Source organism: Podarcis tiliguerta (assembly GCF_965153285.1).
Source record: "Podarcis tiliguerta genome assembly, chromosome: 10".
Lineage (NCBI taxonomy): Eukaryota > Metazoa > Chordata > Lepidosauria > Squamata > Lacertidae > Podarcis > Podarcis tiliguerta.
The window spans coordinates 61,428,146-61,447,485 of NC_139543.1; the positions used below are offsets into that span (position 1 = coordinate 61,428,146).

Sequence of the window (19,340 nt, forward strand, 5' to 3'; positions counted from 1 at the left end):
CAAGCTGTTTGTCTTCCTTAGACTCGGGGAATGCGGAGAATGGAATTCAGCAAAGCAAAATGACTTAAAAGTAAGGTGAACACCTGAATCTCCCAAAGATGGTGTCCAATGCCGAAAGTTCACATAGGAACACGGGGAGCTGCCTTATACAGTGGTACCTCGGGTTACATACGCTTCAGGTTACATACGCTTCAGACTTCACTAACCCAGAAATAATACCTCGGGTTAAGAACTTTGCTTCAGGATAAGAACAGAAATCGTGGTCCAGCGGTGCGGCAGCAGCAGGAGGCCCCATTAGCTAAAGTGGTGCTTCAGGTGAAAAACAGTTTCAGGTTAAGAACGGACCTCCAGAACGAATTAAGTACTTAACCCAAGGTACTACTGTATTGAGTCAGGTTATATTGGTCCACATAGCTCAGTCTTGTCTCACGCTAAATTCAACCTGTGCCTGTGCGTGAGTGTGTAGAGCTAGCTAGCTAGATATTCCTATATACATTAAAAAGTCAGGCTGTCGACAGTTAGCACCCACTGGAGAATTTGTAGTGCCACATCACAAACCTCTGGATTTACATGAAATTAGGGCAGGGAGAGAGGGAAAGATGGGAGAGAGGGAAAGGGAGGCGGTTTGGCGAGGTGGGGCAGCTGGAGATGGCAAGCAACACAAGCAGAGGGGGCAGTCGTGTGTGTGTGTATCACAACAACAACAAATCTTTCTTGACTATCTCCAGGGAGGTATGTGGTGGTGGGAAACACCTAAAGGATAGTTGTTCTTGAAAAAAATATTTTTATATATGCTCAAAACAAGCTGGATTAATTTCAACAAAATGTTTTGCAAGATCTGCATACCCTCCAACATTTCTCCGATGAAAATGGGGACAGCCTATTCAATCATCATCATCTGCCCCACTAACTGGGTTACCCCATCCACTCTGAGCAGCTTCCAACATATATAAAACATTTAAAACTTTCCTATTCATGACTGCCTTCAGATGTCTTCTAAAGGTTGTATAGTTATTTATCTCCTTGACTCGACCTTTACATAACTCCGTGCCCTCCGACATTTCTCTGGTGAAAATAGGGACACCCAAAGGAACAGCGGGACATTCCAGGATCAAATCAGAAACCAGGACAGCTTCTGTAAATCCGGGACTGTCCCTGGAAAATAGAGACACTTGGTGGGTTTGTATCATCCCCCCTCCTTTACTTGAAAGCAAAACCCATTGAAGTCAATGGGACAACTATTGAGAAAACATATATAGGATCTTGCTGTCAGAGCTACTACACCACACATTGCTTTTTCCTAACTGTGGCAACTTTACAGCTGCGAGAGAAGGCTCTTTCATTGCTTCTTTGCTACTCCCCTCTTACTGCCACCCCCACGTCCTGACGCTCCCCATTGCTTTCTCTTCCTTCGCTTCCCGCTGCTCTTAAATGTGCCTATTACCCTCCGGCTTTGACCTTAGGTAGCTGTGAGCACCAAGCCATGTTATTCAGAGCGAAGTAACACCAGTAGCAAGGAAGGAACAATGTCGTTCAAGCCAGATAAAATAAATCTCGCATTTCCTGTTAGAAGACTGGGCCAAAAAGCAACGATGAGACTCGGGGAATGAGCCACTCGCGCTTCAAAACAGAGCGAGCGAGCGATTGAGCAAGTGGCGCGCACGGGACAGACATGACCGCAACCCGTGCTTGAAAACACCAAAGGAAAACAAACTCGCTGTAGTGACAGGGAAGAAGTCAGGAGGAGAAACCAAAAAATTCATAACACGGGGAGCGTTGCCAGGCTTGAAACTCAGAACGTAGCATGTGCCACACACACACAAATAAATAAATCCTGGCTTTCCTCCCGTCGAACAGCGCTGCTGTTTGTAAGCTTGTCTACAAAATAAGGTAATGGGGAAATGCTTAGGAACTACAGCAGGCTGCCTTATAGTGAGTCAGGTTCAGTGGTCCAGTGTGGTGTAGTGGTTAAGAGTGGTAGTCTCGTAATCTGGGGAACCGGGTTCGCGTCCCCGCTCCTCCACATGCAGCTGCCGGGTGACCTTGGGCTAGTCCCACTTCTCTGAAGTCTCTCAGCCCCACTCACCTCACAGAGTGTTTGTTGTGGGGGAGGAAGGGAAAGCAGAATGTTAGCCACTTTGAGACTTCTTCGGGTAGTGATAAAGCGGGATATCAAATCCAAGCTCTTCTTCTTCATCTAGCTTCATATGGCTGACACTGACTGGCAGTGGCTTGCTGAGGTTTCAGACAGGGATTTTCCCTCAGCCTTATCTGGAGATGCTGGGGATTGAACCTAGCACCTTCTGCATGCAAAGCAGATACTCTGCCACCAAAGCTATGGCCCTTCCTTTTATTTTTGTGTGTGGAAATGCTACAGAGGTGCTACGAATGTTTGACAGTGGAACAGTCTTTCCCGGGAGGTTGTGGGCTCTCCTTGCTTGGAGGTTTTTAAGCTAGGGTTACCAGATGTCCACGGTTTCCGGGGACAGTACCCGGTTTTCCAAATCTGTCCCCAGAATGTCCCCAGATTTGCAAATCTGTCCCCGGGAAACGTGGCAGCGGCAGCCTCAGTAGCCCAGAGCCAGCCCCATATGATGTGTCTTGTGTGCAACCCATCATACGGGGACTTCTGGAGAGGAAAAATGGCAGGCGCCATGACAGCAAGCAGCTCCTGAAGGCAGCCAGAGCCAACTGCGCTGCCAGGCTGGCTCCAGGCTGCTGACTGCCGCTGCCACCGCCACTGCCAGAGCGGAACCGGGGACGTCCGGCGGTACAGATCTCCTGCCCCCTCCCCCCTTTGTTTTGACTGTTGGGGGAGGCTGGGGAGTTGCGGGCAGGTGGGCGTTGCCCAGTTTTAAAAAAACTCTGCGCATTTATGTTTCACAGGGTGGGGGAAAAGGGCTTTGCACCTTGCCTGGCAGAGAGACCGCATGCCTTGCACTCCTCCTGGGCAACGGCCGCCCACCCGCAACTCCCGAGCCTCTCCTGATCTGTCAAAACAAAGGGGGAAGGGGGCAGGAGATTGGGGAAGGCTCAGAAGTCACGAGTGGGTGGTGTGCCATTGCCCAGTTTTTAAAAAACTCTGTGCATTTATGTTTCACAGGGTGCAAAAGAAGGGCTTTGCACGTTTATACAATATGCATGTGTGCTTGGGCCCAGTGTCTTTTGCCTCACCATCCCCACTACTGACTCCCTGTTGCTACTCAGCTTAAAAAAAGAAAAAAAGAAGAAGAAAAGTGTCCCCAGATTCATTGGGAAAAATCTGGTAACCATATTTTAAGCAGAGGTTGGATGGCCATCTGCCATGGATGCTTTAGTTGAGATTCCTGCTTTGCTGGGGGTTGGACTAGATGGCCCTCGGGGTCCCTACCAATTCTTCAATTCTATGATGATAGGGTGTTCCATGTGGCCTTCTGAGCAAACCATAAGCTAGCCTGTTGCCCATGCTGAAGTATAATTGAGCTGCCAATCTGGTCACCTTCTGTAGATGGATTCGGAGGCTGAGCCATGTTATTCCTCACCACAGACAGCCAAGTGTCTTGTGTTGCCCTTGGGGTGGGAGTGACGCTTGCTTATTGGAAGGGCTGGCTTACCCATGTAGCTTCCTGACAACACAGAGGTAGTAATTGGGATTCCTTGCCTTGGCTCCTGTGCAAACTGCTCTTGGATCATGTTCAGTTTTCTGAGAAGCAAATTGGAGATGGTGCCCCAGGCATTGCAGTAATAATACTCAAGCACAGTAGTTCGTTTCATCTTCAAAGCGCTGTACAAACACCAACTAATTAGAATTGTGTGTGTTTTCCCCCCTTCCCCTTCGTCTTCTAAAGACATAGCAAAATAGTAGGATGAAGACGAGCTCTGGCTGTGAATTATTCAGATGTCGAAAATGCTTTTTAGTAAGTCCTTTCGCAGGAAGTTGTTTAGGAAACCTGGTGACCCCAGAGTGCCAGAGAGAGTCTTGTTGTGATTTGAAAACTGGCCAAGAGATGACAATGGAGTGAGAATTTGGGGGCGGCCAACTCAAGTGCAAGGTGAGCTGGCAGGTAGAATGTGCATGCACATGCATGAAAGCAAAGATCAGTTTATACAGCCAGTGGAATCAAGTGGTGAAACTTTTGCTGGACTGCGGAAGAGATGACTTGACATTCTTGCTGGAGACAATTTGAGAGGCATATTTAGGTGATGTTTAGGGAGAGTGAAAGGTTAGCCAAATCACTGGTGGTTCAGATAGTCTGAGCAGGTTGTGACTGGGGGGGGGGGGGTTGCATCATTTTCAGTTGCTCCCAGGTTTTCATTTTTCCAATTCGGTTCTCCACATTGGTCTAGGAATTCTTTTCTTTTGTTAAAGTTCACATGAAAGTTCATCAGAGGTTAAGTGCAATTTTCACCTAATATAAATATGCACTTTTGCCTGGTATACACATTTTTTGCAACCGTCCAACATTTCTCCAATGAAAATAGAGTGCAAGTAGATAAATAGGTACCGCTCCAGCGGGGAAGGTAAACGGCGTTTCCGTGCGCTGCTCTGGTTCGCCAGAAGTGGCTTCGTCATGCTGGCCACATGATCCGAAAGCTGTATGCCAGCTCCCTCAACCAATAAAGCGAGATAAGTGCCTCAACCCCAGAGTTGGTCATGACTGGACCTAATGTTCAGGGGTCCCTTTACCTTTTTAAGGAAAAGCAGGACATTCTGGGATCAAATCAGAAACTGGGATGCCTCCTGTAAATCTGGGACTGTCCCTGGAAAATAGGGACACTTGGAAAGTTTGCCATGAGATTTTGGGCCGTACACCCATTTGGTGCAAGTCGTGGTCTCATGGGAAGTAATGAATATTGGCCTTCAGTGGGCTGGAACTCACACCCAGTGAAAGTCAAGTTTGCAAGACTGACTTAGTGGTTCTTTGATTGCTACTGGACCTCAGGAAACCACTTGACTTGGTTGACCTTTCATGCCATCAACTGGTTGGGGTCAACCTACTTGTTTAGAAAACATGATATCTACAGAAGCTTCAGCCCCAGGATCTATCTATCTATCTTCCTTCCTTCCTTCCTTCCTTCCTTCCTTCCTTCCTTCCTTCCTTAGTTAACCGCTTTGGGTTTATTTAACTTAACAACAATGACAATCCAGATAGTGAGATCCCAACGATCTTGGTTTAGTGATAGCTTATTAATTCAGCTCTAACAGATCACGTGTATTAAAGAGTGAAGTATTCTCCATCAGCTACATTTTCCATGAATTTCCATTTTTACCTTTTGGATGCTAGTGACTCATGGAGTCTAACTCAGGAATCTCGGAATTTCCACACAAGAACAATGCAGTTTTGCTAGGATCTTCTGACATTTGCATTTGTCATTAGAAGCTACCTCATCCAAAGGAAATATGTGTGTGACCTTTATAATGCTGTTTCTTGATGCTAAATAGGACACCTCTTTTGCAGTGAAGTGTCAAGTGAGATCTGTGTAAATGGTGAAATCGTTTCACCATTGGAAGATATATGAAATGTGGTGTGCTTTGGGAACGGCGTGACAATGGTGTGCTTGAGTTAACCAGGATGACTTCTGTAAATCTAGGACTGTCCCGGGAAAATAGGGACACTTGGAGGGTTTCTAAAAGTATGGTGCAGATGTGACCACAATGTTCCCTGTGAGTTCAAAATTCACAAGGTGGGACTTACAGAGGCAAAGCAGTTCCCTATGTTGAGAATTTGCAAGTGAGGCAAGAAGGCAAAATAATAATAATAATAAATTAAAAGTGGATGCCAAGGAAGGCACAGCCCCATTAATCTTTGGTATCCTGGTATAGGAAGCTCCACAAAATTCCAAGGTAATATTATTATTCTAGGGACGCGGGTGGCGCTGTGGGTTAAACCACAGAGCCTAGGACTTGCCGATCAGAAGGTTGGCAGTTCGAATCCCCGCAATGGGGTGAGCTCCCGTTGCTCAGTCCCTGCTCCTGCCAACCTAGCAGTTCGAAAGCACGTCAAAGTGCAAGCAGATTAATAGGTACCACTCCGGCGAGAAGGTAAACGACGTTTCCGTGAGCTGTTCTGGTTCGCCAGAAGCGGCTTAGTCATGCTGGCCTGGAAGCTGTACACCGGCTCCCTCGGGTAAAGGAAATGACGTTTCCATGCGCTGCTCTGGTTCACCAGAAGTGGCTTAGTCATGCAGGCCACATGACCCGGAAGCTGTACGCCAGCTTCCTCGGCCAATAAAGCGAGATGAGTGCTGCAACCCCAGAGTCGGTCACGACTGGACCTAATGGTCAGGGGTCCCTTTACCTTTATTATTATTATTCTAGATAGCAACCTCAAAAAATATTTTTTAAAAAATCAGTGGGTGGTGGTGGAAGGCCCCTTAAACATTGCTAGCAGGTTGGAGATGGCCATGGATTTGCTTTCCAGATACGCAGACCGTGGAGTTCACTGTTCACTCAGCTGGGCCCCCGATGTATTGTGCGTGCTTTATCTTGTTCTCTACTTATGTAAACCCCACTTGAAAAACACAAAGCAAAATTGGGGTTGAAGTCCCAATTGTGTCAATACGCTCAAATGATGTGGCAAGGTTGGGTTGCAAAATTTGATTTGTTACAGAGAAGAAAAGGACGGGCCCTGGGGTTAGCGAGGCCTTGGCTTGACAAGAGAGTCTGTGATTGCCTGTCTGGGGAGAGAAAGCGCACTCTGTGCGGGATTTCCATCCGTCTTTCTCGCTTTCCCTGGGCTCCTCATGCTGCTGCCACTGTCCCCAGTGACGGATCGGGAAAAACAAAGTGGCAAGAAGAAGAGAGTCTGGGGCAAGTGACGCTCCTCAGTAGTTCATCGCATTATCACAGGTGAAGAAGAAAAAGAAACACCCAGGTAATATTGTCTTGGCAAAAGTGTTGCTGGGAGGGTTTCTAAGATGTGGGTGATATAATGGAGACGAAGTCTTCCCTGTGTTTCTGCCCTTGCATAATGCATGCAACAGTTGTTGCTTCCCTCCATTCTCAGGCAGAAAGTGTGAAAAGTCTGCTGTCTGCTCTGGAAGACACCGTGGGCCAGTGTTGATAATACTTAACATTTAAACAGTGCTTTCGGTTGTTCAAAGCACTTCAGGTACATTATATTGTTAGCATCCTCGCAACAACTATTTAAGGTAAGGTAAAGGTAAAGGGACCCCTGACCATTAGGTTCAGTCGTGACCGACTCTGAGGTTGCGGCGCTCATCTCGCTTTATTGGCCGAGGGAGCCGGCGTACAGCTTCCGGGTCATGTGGCCAGCATGACTAAGCCACTTCTGGCAAAACCAGAGCAGCGCATGGAAATGCCATTTACCTTCCTGCCAGAGTGGTACCTATTTATCTACTTGCACTTTGGCGTGCTTTTGAACTGCTATAATTCCCTTGTCGAAGACTGGGGGAGTGGGGGAACTGAGACTTAGAAAGAATGGCTGCTTAAGCGAGTTTCTTTTCGTTTCTTTTTAAATTGCTTTGTTACCTATATATCAGTGGGTACTAACCCTGATGGCTGTGTTCTCACTTCAATGTTGGAGCCAGTATGCCTCTGAATACCAGTTACTGTAAACCACTGGAAGGGAGAGTAATGTGGCACTCAGGTTCTGGTTACAGGCTTCCCATAGGTTGGTGCTGTGGGAACAGGATGGTGGACTAGATGAGACACTTGCAACAGACTGTGCTTGTGTTCTTATCTCACCTTTCTTCCATCCTGGAGACATTATTATTATTACTATTTTACCCCGCCCATCTGACTGGGTTGTGCCAGCTACTCTGGGCGGCTTCCAACAGATATAAAAACATAATAAAACATTAAACATAAAAAAAAAATCCCTATACAGGGCTGCCTTCAGATGTCTTCTAAAGGTTGTATAGTTACTTAGCTCTTTGACATCTGATGGTGCCAGTACCGAGAAGGCCCTCCGCCTGGTTCCTCTTAACCTCACTTTTCACAGTGAGGGAACCACCAGAAGACCCTCAGAGCTGGATATCAGCGTCCAAGCTGAATGATGGGAGTGGAGATGCTCCTTCAGCTATACAGGGCTGAGGCTGTTTAGGGCTTTAAAAGTCAGCACCAACACTTTCAATTGTATTCAGAAATGTGCTGGAGCCAATGTAGGTCTCAGTAACATACATGTGGCTCTTCCTAAGTGGCCTCCCATCCAAGCATGGACCAGACCCAGACCTGCTTAGCTGCAGCAAGGTGGTGGCCTCAGGGTACCACAAGTTCATACCATGGTTCCTAGAAGAGGAAAATTTTGAACCTGAGCCTTACTGATTCATATCCCGATCTCTTAGCTTATAGACTGCATCACCTTTTTTGTGAATACAGGTGACCATTCAGCAAGCAGTAAGCATTATCAGTGACTTAAAAGAAAATAAAACTACCTAATAACTGAAAAAAATCATCCTTGTGGGATGATCTGTATGCTTCTGATGCTTCATAGAGAGTGGTCTATATGGAGTCTCCAAAAACCTGCCAAATGGTGAGGAGAGTTTTGCTGATTTTGAACTGGATGCTGAAGACTTGATTGCTGTGCACAGGACTTTTGGCAGAACAATTGAGAAAGCCGACATGCCAGCAGGTCACATGCAAACAACAGCAAGTTCAAAGGTCTACATTTGCCTTATATCAGGTGTAAACAAGGTTTTGTTTTTCCCCAGCCGGAACTCAGTTCTGGCACCTCTCAGGTGCGCACCATCACCATTCTAAGAGAAAGAGGGAGGTGTTCATGGTGAGTTCTGGCACCTCTTTTTCTAGAAAAATTGCACAGGGTGTGTGTGTGTGTATATATATATATATATATATATCCATACCATTGGCATGTTGGTGGTATATTTCTTCCTAATGATCTAGTACACTCTTAGCTTAATACTTATGCTCCCATCAGTTTTGGATTGCAAACAAAGATGCTCTATCTACTTTGAGGGCACTTCTAATGAGTTAATTATGATGAGCAAAATACAGGCTTGCTGGATCCAATGGCCCTTTGTGCTGGCAGCAAAAAATGGCCCCTGTAGGAACCATGAGCTGGGTCTCAAATTGGCACAGTGGCACACGGGTCGTAATTCCAGCGTTGGCATCTGATTCCAGAACTGACACGGCAACTCTGCTTCTAATGGGAATTTTCAGATGCAGGCTGTGACACAGATGTGGCCTTGGACCATGTCACTGATTCTCGTCATCTTATTCTCCAGAAGGCTGCAAGTTTCACAGGAAAGTTGGGACGTCACATTTTCTGAGGCTAAAGGCCGGGTGTATGTTTGTGTGAGCTGAAGTGGCACAGCCTTGCTTCATAGGAGTTGGTATGCTGCCTTCTTTTTCTTTATTAGGAACATGGGAGACTGTCCTAAGTTAGATCCTTCTTCCATCTAGCTCAGTTCTCTGTATTCTGAATGGTAGGAGCCTCCGAGGGCATCAGGCAGGTGGACATTCCCAGCTCTACCTGGAGATTTCAGGGATTGAACCCGGGGACTTCTTCATGGAAAACTCTGCCACTGAGCTACATACAGCCTTTCCCCATATGTATTCATCACTTGCTACAGAATTGTCTCAAAGTGACTTGCAGAATATTTTAAGCTTCCAAATAACTTGGCAACTTTAAAAAACAACAGCAGATACACTGAATAAGCCTAAAATGAAGCAAAAGGTTTCTAAAGGCGTTCGTTCAACAACAAGCCTTGAAAGAATGCATTCTATCCCACCACACTAAAAAAAATGAGCACCAAAAACTGAACATAAATGATATCGCAGTATGATCAATATTAAGACTCCCAAACCCAGGTGTCAGAGCTGGCTCCAGGTCCCAGCTCACAGAGGACCAACGCTAGCCGGTAGTAATGTACAAAAGTCTTTATTGTAGTACAGTTTCCATTCTCAAGCCGTAGCGCCCCAGCTCTACGTCTAGGGTTTAGACCGGCGAAGCTCCATCTGAATCTCCGCCCCCTGTACACCAGTTTAAGACTCTAGCCTTACTCCACCTCTTCCGTCTCTCCTTTCTCCTCTGGGTCCCGCTACCCCCCGGGGTTCCTTCCTTCCTGGACTCTTCCGACGCAGACGTTGACCCCCCTGACTCCTCCCTCTCTCTTCGGCGGGCTTTAGGACCTGGCTCCCTATCCGGGCTGCCAACTGTGCCGCCCTCCTGTACATTTGAACTTGGCGCGCGCGCGCAGCCTTCAACCTTCCTCTTGACCGTTTCCTCGCTCCCCGACGGAGGCGTGGTCAATCCTCCCTCATGTTCTCCCGCTGGCAGCGCGCCGCCTGATCCCGATGCCTGGGACTCCTCCCCCCTACTGCACTCTGGTGTGGACGCTGGTCCGGATTTCCAACTGCTGCTCTCTGAGTCCCCTCTGGCCCCTTCTTCCTGGGGTGTCCCCCTGGGCACCCCCCTTCCCCTGACAATGGGAGCCCCTTTCTGTGAATCATCCGATTCACTGGAAAGACTCAGAGACCTCGGACCGCTGTCATCGCTGACATTTCCTTCGGACTCCTCCCCCTCGCTCTCCATTTCCTCCCTTCCCTGTGCCTCTGCTCCTGAACCCCTGACACCAGGAAAATAGGAATGTCTTCGCCTGGTGCATAAGAAGCTGACAATGGACACATCCACACATGGCTTCCCCCAAAGAATCCTGGGAACTGTAGTTGTTAAAGGAGCTGGGAATCCTACTCCTGTAGGGGGTGAACTACAGTACCCAGGTTTATTTGGAAGCCCTGTGGCTGATTTGAAGGAGGCACACAGAGAAGGACCTCTGATGATAGTTGTAGGGTCCAGGTAGGTTCTTGTGGGGAGAGGTGATCTTTGAGGTTTTTATTTATTCGATTATTATCTTGCTGTTCCTCCAAGAACATCAGGGTGGTGTTCATTGTTCCCAGCCCCTTATTTCACTGTTGCAATAACCCCCTGATGTAGGTTAAGTGCATTGTGAGAGTGATTACAGCTCAAATAGAAACCCCATACATCTCACTGTAGGGGGGAAGGATGGGACCAATGTGCTGTTCAGCTGCAAACCATTGATGAGCAACATTGTTGTTGTTGTTGTATTCATATATGTTTCTACATAAACTGCTTTGAGATTTTTTTTAAAGTGGTATAATCCTCCGCCAATAAATACAAAAAAATTCAGAGCTCCAGCTGTCTCTCCTTATAGTTTTTATCTTTAAATCGGGCAACCCCCCAAGTGGATCAGAGATGGGGAAGCTGTGGACTTCCAGGTCCTGTGTGACTCCAATTCTCATCAGCCACAGCCAGTATGGCCAATGGTCAAGGCTGGCAAGAGTTGATAGAGTCCAGCATCATCTGGAGGGCCACGGATTCTTCATCCTTGAAGCAGATCACTATCCTCTACCAGCAGGACACAAATCTTCATGTCTGAGTCTCTAGGGCCTTAGTGCAACACTCTGAACTTGGCCAGGTACCATGAGCTTCTTAGGTTCTGTGTTTTTGTGTGTAGATCTGAGTGTCAGGTCAGGAGAAGCCCCTTTCAAAGTGCTCTACAAGACACTTGAAGGCAAAAAGGGGGCTTCTGGTGTCATCGTGATGGCAGGTGATGGACAAGTGAGTGACTCCACTCAGCTATCAAATTTGATTCATGAGGGGTGGGGCAGATAACCATCTGATCCACTGACCAGCTCCAGTTCCCCACTCCCAGGTTAGACTATGACAGAATCCAGTGCATTTAAGGGCATGGCAGAGAGGGAGAGAGAGAGGATGTAGATAACTGGCTATTTCATACAGGATTTTTCATGGCCCTGGGTTCTGCATTACCTCTTCTCTCTCACATTACATAGCAGGTTATTTGCCCAAAACTTGGAATTCACTGGTCATTGCATGGATGTTGTTCATATCATTCACCTAGCAATTTGGCTGAGGCTGTCGGTCAACAAGCATGCAATGTGTGGAGAGGGCTGGGCTGGACTAACTGTTCTCCCCGTCACCAGCGCGAGAAGTTCATCAACTTCTGAAACCTTGCCCAACAGAGACTGGAGCAGAAATGAGACTTCTTTTTTTCTGGAGCAGAATTGAGAGTTTTTATTTTCCCACAACTTTTGATCTGTTTCAAACTAAGAGTTCATTTCAGCATCACAACAGCACCCACCTAACCCCTGTCCGCTCGCCCGCAAGCTTCGTGTTGCAATCCAGACTAGGCTGCTGATTCCTTCCTTTTGCAAGGCTGTCGGAAGGAAGGCTAATTTAGAGCAATCCCACCAATTCACAAAGAGGTCATTAGGTAGGCGGAAGTCCCTGGCAGGTTATGAACCAGACAGTCTCTGCAAAGGAAGGTCAAGGGGTGAGCCTTCTGTTTACTGAGTCTCTAAACGGTAAGCGTCTGACTCAATATGTAGCCATTATCCACGGCGAGACCCCCATTTCTCAGCGATGCAGAGTTGAGGTACCATATATGGGCCCATTCAGAACCCTCTCAAAACACCAGGTCAATAAAAGAACTCCCCCTTTCTCTCTGCACTCCGAAATGAATTGACTATCCCTTTAAACTACTGGAGAATTTTACTGCTGGAAGCTGTTTAACAGGCATAGAGCTGGGTGCTTAATTGTGTCAACAATTATTCACACATTAGCACCATCTCTTCCTTCAGGTTTGTACAGCAATGATTCGTGAAAGTAAGTTGATCATATTCATCATAAATAAAATTAGCTTTGGGCAAAGTTTGTATTTGACAGGAAGAAAAAAGGGGGGGGGGTTGTTGAAATTAAATCCTCAGCTGTGTAAGTAGCTTGTCCGCTTCTGAAATCTGTTAACTGAAAAATGTGTTGAGTGTAGGGAAGTAAATTGGGATATGCATGCATGTGTTTGTTTCTAATAGAAGGGCACATTCATGCAGAATGCAGATCAATTTGCGAAATCATATAATATTAGCAATAATGTGGTAAGGAATAATTACTTTGGAAAACACTTTCCTAGTGTGCCTTTCCGTGGGTGCATTTGTAGCCAGGTTTTCAAGCAGAAGCATTTTAGTGCACAGAAACATAAAAAATAGCTTTGCTGGATCAGACCCAAGCCCAACTTGTCTAGCATCCCATTCTCACAACGGCCAACCAGATACCTGTGGGAAGCCTAATTGCAAAGCATCTGCACAACAGTGCTTTCCCCAACAAGTTGCATTCCATACCTTCTGACATTTCTCTGATGAAAATAGGGATGTCCTAATCCAGAACAAGAATAATACCCCACCCATCTGACTGGGTTACCCCAGCCACTCAGGGTACCTTCCGACATATATAAAAGCATAAAAAGTAAAGGTAAAGGACTCCTGATAATTAAGTCTAGTTGCAGACGACTCTGCGGTTGCGGCGCTCATCTCGCTTTACAGGCTGAGGGAGCCGGCGTTTGTCCGCTTCCACAGACAATTTTTCCAGGTCATGTGGCCAGCATGACTAAGCTGCTTCTGGTGCAACAGAACACCAAAACCAGAGCAGTGCACGGAAACACCTTTTACCTTCCCACCAGAGTGGTACCTATTTATCTACTTGCACTTTTTGGTGTGCTTTCTAACTGCTAGGTTGGCAGGAGCTGGGACCGAGCAACGGGAGCTCACCCCCTCACAGGGATTCGAACCACCGACCTTCTGATCGGCAAGCCCAAGAGGCTCAGTGGTTTAGGCCATAGCGCCACCCGCGTCCCCCTATATAAAAGCATAATAAAACATTAAACATTAAAAACTTTCATATACAGGGCTGCCTTCAGATGTCTTCTAAAGGTTGTATCTCCTAGGCTTGGGAGTTGCAAAACGCCATACCCTCCAACATTTCTCTGATGAAAATAGGGACGTCCTAAGGAAAAGCGGGACATTCCAGGACCAAATCAGAAACTGGGAGACTTCTTCAAATCTGAGATTGTCCCTGGAAAATAAGGACACTTGCAGGGTCTGGTATTCAGAGGCAGAAGGTTTCCGTTACTGGAGTTAATGTATAGCTGTGGTGGCTGGTAGCCACTGACAGCATTGATGACTCCATGAATTTGTTTAATCTCCTTTTGAAGCCATCCAAGCTGGCAGTGGTCACCACTGCAGCTTGCGACCCTGAATTCCACAGGAGGACTTCCTTTTGTCTGACCATAATCTCCCACCATTCACTTTCTTTGGCTGACCCCAGTTTCTGGTATTAAATCCTAAGAAGCATATCCTTATTCCCTTTCTCCAAGTCGCATAGAGTTTTTATACACCTCTTTCACCACCACCCATACTTTCCTTTCCCCCTAACCTAAAAAGCCCCAAACTTTGTCATCTTTCCTCATAGGGGGAGTTGCTCCAGCCCCTTAATAATTTTGCTCGCCCTCTTCTGCACCTTTCCCAGCTCTACAATATCCTTTGCGAGTTGCGGGAGACCAAAACTGTGCACAATATATTCCAACAAGTGTGCTGGCATCCCAGACTTGCACAACGGCATTATGACACTGGCAGTTTTTATTCTCAATCCCCTTTCCTAATGATCTCTAACATGGAATTTGTCTTTATCGCAGCTGCTGCACACTGGGTTGACATTTGGAGAAATCTGGGTCGACATTCAGTTCTCTATCATCTGCAATGGCCCACTTGATTTAATCCTCACTGAACTGGCAGGGAAGACAGTGCAGAAGGGCAGCCTATAATATCGCAGCTCAGTTTGCTCCTGGGCTGGCTGCAGATTGAGTTAGTTGCACTTAGGTACCACTGAAATCAGTGTGAAAAGTTCATGGCGACTTAAGCCCTGTTGATTTCTCTGGGTACAAAATGCAACTAGCTTTGTCTGGATCCAGCCCTCCAAATTTCAGAGTGCAGATGGCCTTAACATGCACTTTCCCACAGCAATCCCAAAATATATAAGGCCTCTTCATATGTGCAAAACAATGTGTGGGTGTGAAGTGTTTAGGGAGAGTGGTTGTGTGAGCACAGGGCATGCCAGATGTAACCCCCTTCCCCTCCTGTGTTGAGTTGGAAAGTCTGAAGGAAGGTAGGAACTAAATGCATTTCAGCTGAATAGGATACTGGTTGCTTTTATGTCGCTTTTACAGTGTGTGTTTGTTCATATACCTATATTATTTCACACTGATTCGATTTTTTTAAATAGAAAATGAATGTGTATAAATGTGCTCAGAAGTAGGGACCTGGGGAAGAAATGCAGTTCATTTCACATTTAAAGGCAAACCTACCTAAAATTGCACTTTCCCAAAAAAACTCCTAAACCGAAATGCAGCCACCCTTCAAAATTCACACCTCTCCAAATTTTCCAATTCAGTTCGCTGGCCAAGAAATGTGTACAAAGAAATGGACCTGCTGGGGTACAGTGTAAACAGAAATGCATGTTTCTCACTAAAGATATATTTATGCATTATATTAGGGGAAATTGCTTAGCAATGTGTGTATATTAGGCAAAATTGCATTAAATATAATCGGTTTAGGAAAATTCACACTAAAACACAGATGAATTTTCAGGAGGGCTTTATCCCCCCCCCCCAATAAAATTTGCACGCTGAAGTGGAAATGTGGAGAACTGAAGATTGGAAAAATTAGATACTGAAGGGAACAGACATTACCCCATTCTCTTATCCCTACTTAGAGAGCCAGTGTGGTGTAATGGCTAGAGTGTCAGACTAGGACCTAGGAGACCAGGGTTCGAATGCCTACTCAGCCATGAAGCTCACTGGGTGACTTTGGGCCAGTGATTGCCTCTCAGCCCAACCTACTCCCCAGGATTGTTGTGGAGATTAAATGAGGATGGGACCTTGAGTTCCTTGGAAGAAAAAGGCGGTATATAAATGTAATAAATAATAAATGGACAACTAGAGGGCACCAGGTTGACTCCCCCAGAAAAATCCTAAAATGCTTTAAAATGCATTTTTGTTCCTCTTTCTGCCTGTTACTCCGTATCTCGCAGATGCTTTTGCGCTTGTATGTTTAGAAATCTGCATTGTTATTTTTTTAATCAGCAAACATAATCTCTTGTGGTATGTTTAGAACTGAGATCCTTTCCCCCTGCTTTGGTTGTACTCTCAAGCTAGTAGGAGGGCTGTGCCTCTTTCTTTTGATACAAATAAGCCGTAATTTGTGCAAAGCATGATGCATTCAGATATTATCACTTCTTCGCTAATTACTCCGAGTATTTGCTTAGTGGAAATATCCTTTCTAGTGGGGGCTGAGCTGTTGCAGTCACATTGTGGTATAACTAAGAGTTATAAAAAGGAAGAAAATATGTCAAGTCTCTTACTGTGAAAATTGAAGTTGAGCCGAGAATATGTACCAGGGGCAATACTATGGATTTTTAAGCTGGGGGGGGGTGGGCGAGTGATATCAGGAGGAAATGGAAGACAGAATGTGTGTGAGATCTTCAGGGGCCTGGTGTGTTTAGCTTCTTCCTGAGGAGATCCAGAATTTAACAATGAATTTTGTCCTCACTTCATACTTGCCAATAGCCCTTGCCAACCTGTTGCCCTCAAGATATCTTGGACTGAAACTCCCATCATTCCTAGCCAGCATACATGTATGATAGAATGCAATCTTAAACATGTCTGTTTATCAGGGCAGGCCCAACCATGAGGCCAGCTGAGTTGACTGCCTCAGGCGGCAGGGTCCCCAGGGACAGCAGATTCCAATGTCAATCTTCCTCCTCATGCCTTGTTCCGGATAACAATCTTCACTCACCCCTTCTTCCCTGGTGGGGAGCGGGTGCATGCCCCGTTTTGGGGTTTGCCTCAGGTGCTGAAATGCCTTGGGCCAGCCCTGCTGTTTAGGAACAAGATCTTGGAGTTGTTGGGTGTGTGTGGATACCTCGATGTTGACCCAGAATGCAATAGCTGTGAATGAAAGGTGAATTCCATGCTAGAGATCATTAAGAAAGGAACTGAAAACGATACTGCCAATATCATAATGCCATTATACAAATCTATGGTGCAATAGCTTGGTGTACTGTGTACAGTTCTGGTTTGATTGCAACTATATATTTTAAGCCCCTGGTAGATGGTGGGGAAAGCAGTGGAGAGTAGAAGAGTTCAAAATTCAGGCTGCCATATCTCCACTGGGAAAAAAACAAAGACATTGACTTGGCCACATAAATTGCACTTTGGCCATTTGTGAACGACCCTTTGCAGCAAAATATGAGGTTTTAGCCAACTACTCAGAGAAGACCGATTGAAATAAAAGGCCCTAAGTTAGCCATTGCTATCATTTTCAGTGGGTCTTCTCTGAGTAAAGTTAGTACAGGATACAATCCATCATCTGGCTTTGGTTCAAAACTTTTTTGAAGTCCTACTGCCTAGGAGAGATTTAGGCACGTGCATAAATCTCTGGCTGAAATTAAACGAGACTGAAATGCGTCGAGCTTTCAGGCGGATTGCGCCTTAAATATTTTGTTGTTCTCGTCGGTTTACCTCCCCGATGCAAAACTTTTTGGGGACGGAGCTTGTTGAAAGTTCAGATAAGCAGTAAAATAAATGCCTCTTGTTGTTGAATTTTTCAAACAGCTCTGGAAAGAGCTTGATCTGTGGAGGGAAGAAATGGCCAAAGGTAAATAAAAATGTGTGGTCCTTGAGAGAGTCATAATTGTGTACAGTCTGCATCCTTTCTCTGTACAGTTTATTCCGATAATTTTGACAACCCCCCCTTCTTTTATATATATGACACGCACACATGGCGCAGGAGTAGATAAAACTGCTGTGTCTCTAATATTATCAGTCGAGGGGAGGTGGGGTGGGGTGAAGAGCAGAATATGGACATCTGTTTAACAATTCCCTTTTGTTGGAAGGATCATAGGCACACTGTTGCCTGCCTGTTGCACTCAATCAAAATGAATAAAATGCTGGGTTTCTTTTTTTCTTTTCTTTTTTTCAAAAAAAAGAGGGGGAGGGGAGAAAATCAGGCGGAAGAGAGCCTTAAAGTATCTGCTTACACTTTTCTGTTTTAATTTCAGCAGCGTGATGATGAGGGAGAATCCCCTGGGCTTGGGTCAGGGGGGAGGGCCGGGAGATTTCCGTATAACAGTAAAGGGAAGGTTTTGTTTTATTTCCTCGCTACGGGCCCGGGAGAACTAAACAGCAGTCGTAACTAATTGTAGCTCACTTAGGAAAGTCTTAATTAGCGTTTGCCACACATGGTCGCCAGATGTGCTGGACGGGGGGGGGGGGGGGGCATGTGAAGAACAAGCTAACATACTTAAACCTAATAATCTGCCTTTTGTTTTCTGAGCTATTGTGTTGGGGAGGGCAGGAATGGGGAAGGGGGGGGGAGAAACCCTGGCTGCTTTTTTGATGCACTCAGTCCCCTGTTGGCTGAATGGAATGCCTTGTCTTCTGTTCCTTCCTAGGGAAACACATGCACAACCCCCCCCCCCCCAAGTCCCAGTGAAAGGATATTTTTATAGCTATCAGTGACCCATTCTTCTGCTGAACAAGGGGGAAATTATTTGGGACAGGGACGCTGGCGATATGCTGCCCCTGCTGGTCGTTTCAAGGTGGTGAATTTGGTTTCAGTAGGCTTGCAGGCCAGGGGCTGGGGAATATTTTTCTGTTTGAGGGCCACATTACCTTCTGGGTGATTTTTGAGGGGCCACATACGAATGGTGGGTGGGGTCAGAAGTAAACAGGGGGTGTTGCAACAAATGCTAATTTCACCTTTGTACAGTAGGCTGGTTTCTACATACACCCACACCCACACACCTCTGTCCTCCATTCAGACAGGCAACAGGGATTGGCATAAAGGATACATGCCAGCCAGGCAGGCAGAAACAGAGCCAGTTAAGACATGTAGCCAGGGGAGAGTTTTCAGGGCTAGATAAGAAGATGCTTTGGGGGCCAAATTCAGTTCCAGGACCTGAGGTTCCCCACCCCTGCTGTGGACTCTCAAGATATTGTTTAGGCTCTGAAGATGTCAGCCCAATTAAGCAGAGAAACATTTCCACTATATAAACCAAATAAAAACCCAAGAAGATGAAAGTGTGTGTGTGTGCGCACACATGAAAGGCAAAATTCCACCTTTCTTTAGTGGAAAGAAGTTGGGTTTAAAGCAATATACAAGTACAGTATGTAGGCTCTGTTTGCATATAAATCATAAACCATGGCTTAACATGGCATATGAATCCGTTTCCATGGTTTATTTCTTGTCAAGCAAATAATGAATTTAATAATAAGGGTTTGTTTGGAGAGAAATAAACCACGAGAGCTGATTTAGTAATGGTATCTTGCTCTTGCCTCGAGGAAGGAGCGATTTGGCAGCATGCAAAAGTTCTGTTCATTCACATTAAACCATGGTTTGTTGTTTACCTGGACATGTGGACATGGTCATGGACATAAAATATCTGCTGATTAGATAAGTGTGAGAAATTCTGCCAACCTTACTGAAACTGCAATAGCTGCTTCAAACTTCT

General features: G+C 46.0%; 1 protein-coding gene across 11 annotated transcripts in view; it reads left to right on the forward strand.

The window, feature by feature from the left end:
• Positions 1 to 19,340, forward strand: part of SOX5 (SRY-box transcription factor 5) — a 1,214,093-nt gene that overhangs the window by 285,582 nt on the left and 909,171 nt on the right. For 3 of the 11 annotated variants that reach the window (XM_083402004.1, XM_083402005.1, XM_083401993.1), the window contains exon 1: positions 6,589 to 6,854. The exons of 7 other annotated variants lie outside the window; for them this stretch is intronic. The gene's annotated coding sequence lies outside the window, so the exon portion shown is untranslated. Of the gene's footprint in view, positions 1 to 6,578; positions 6,855 to 19,340 lie in introns of those variants that run through there. One more of the 11 variants, XM_083401996.1, reaches the window with a different exon arrangement.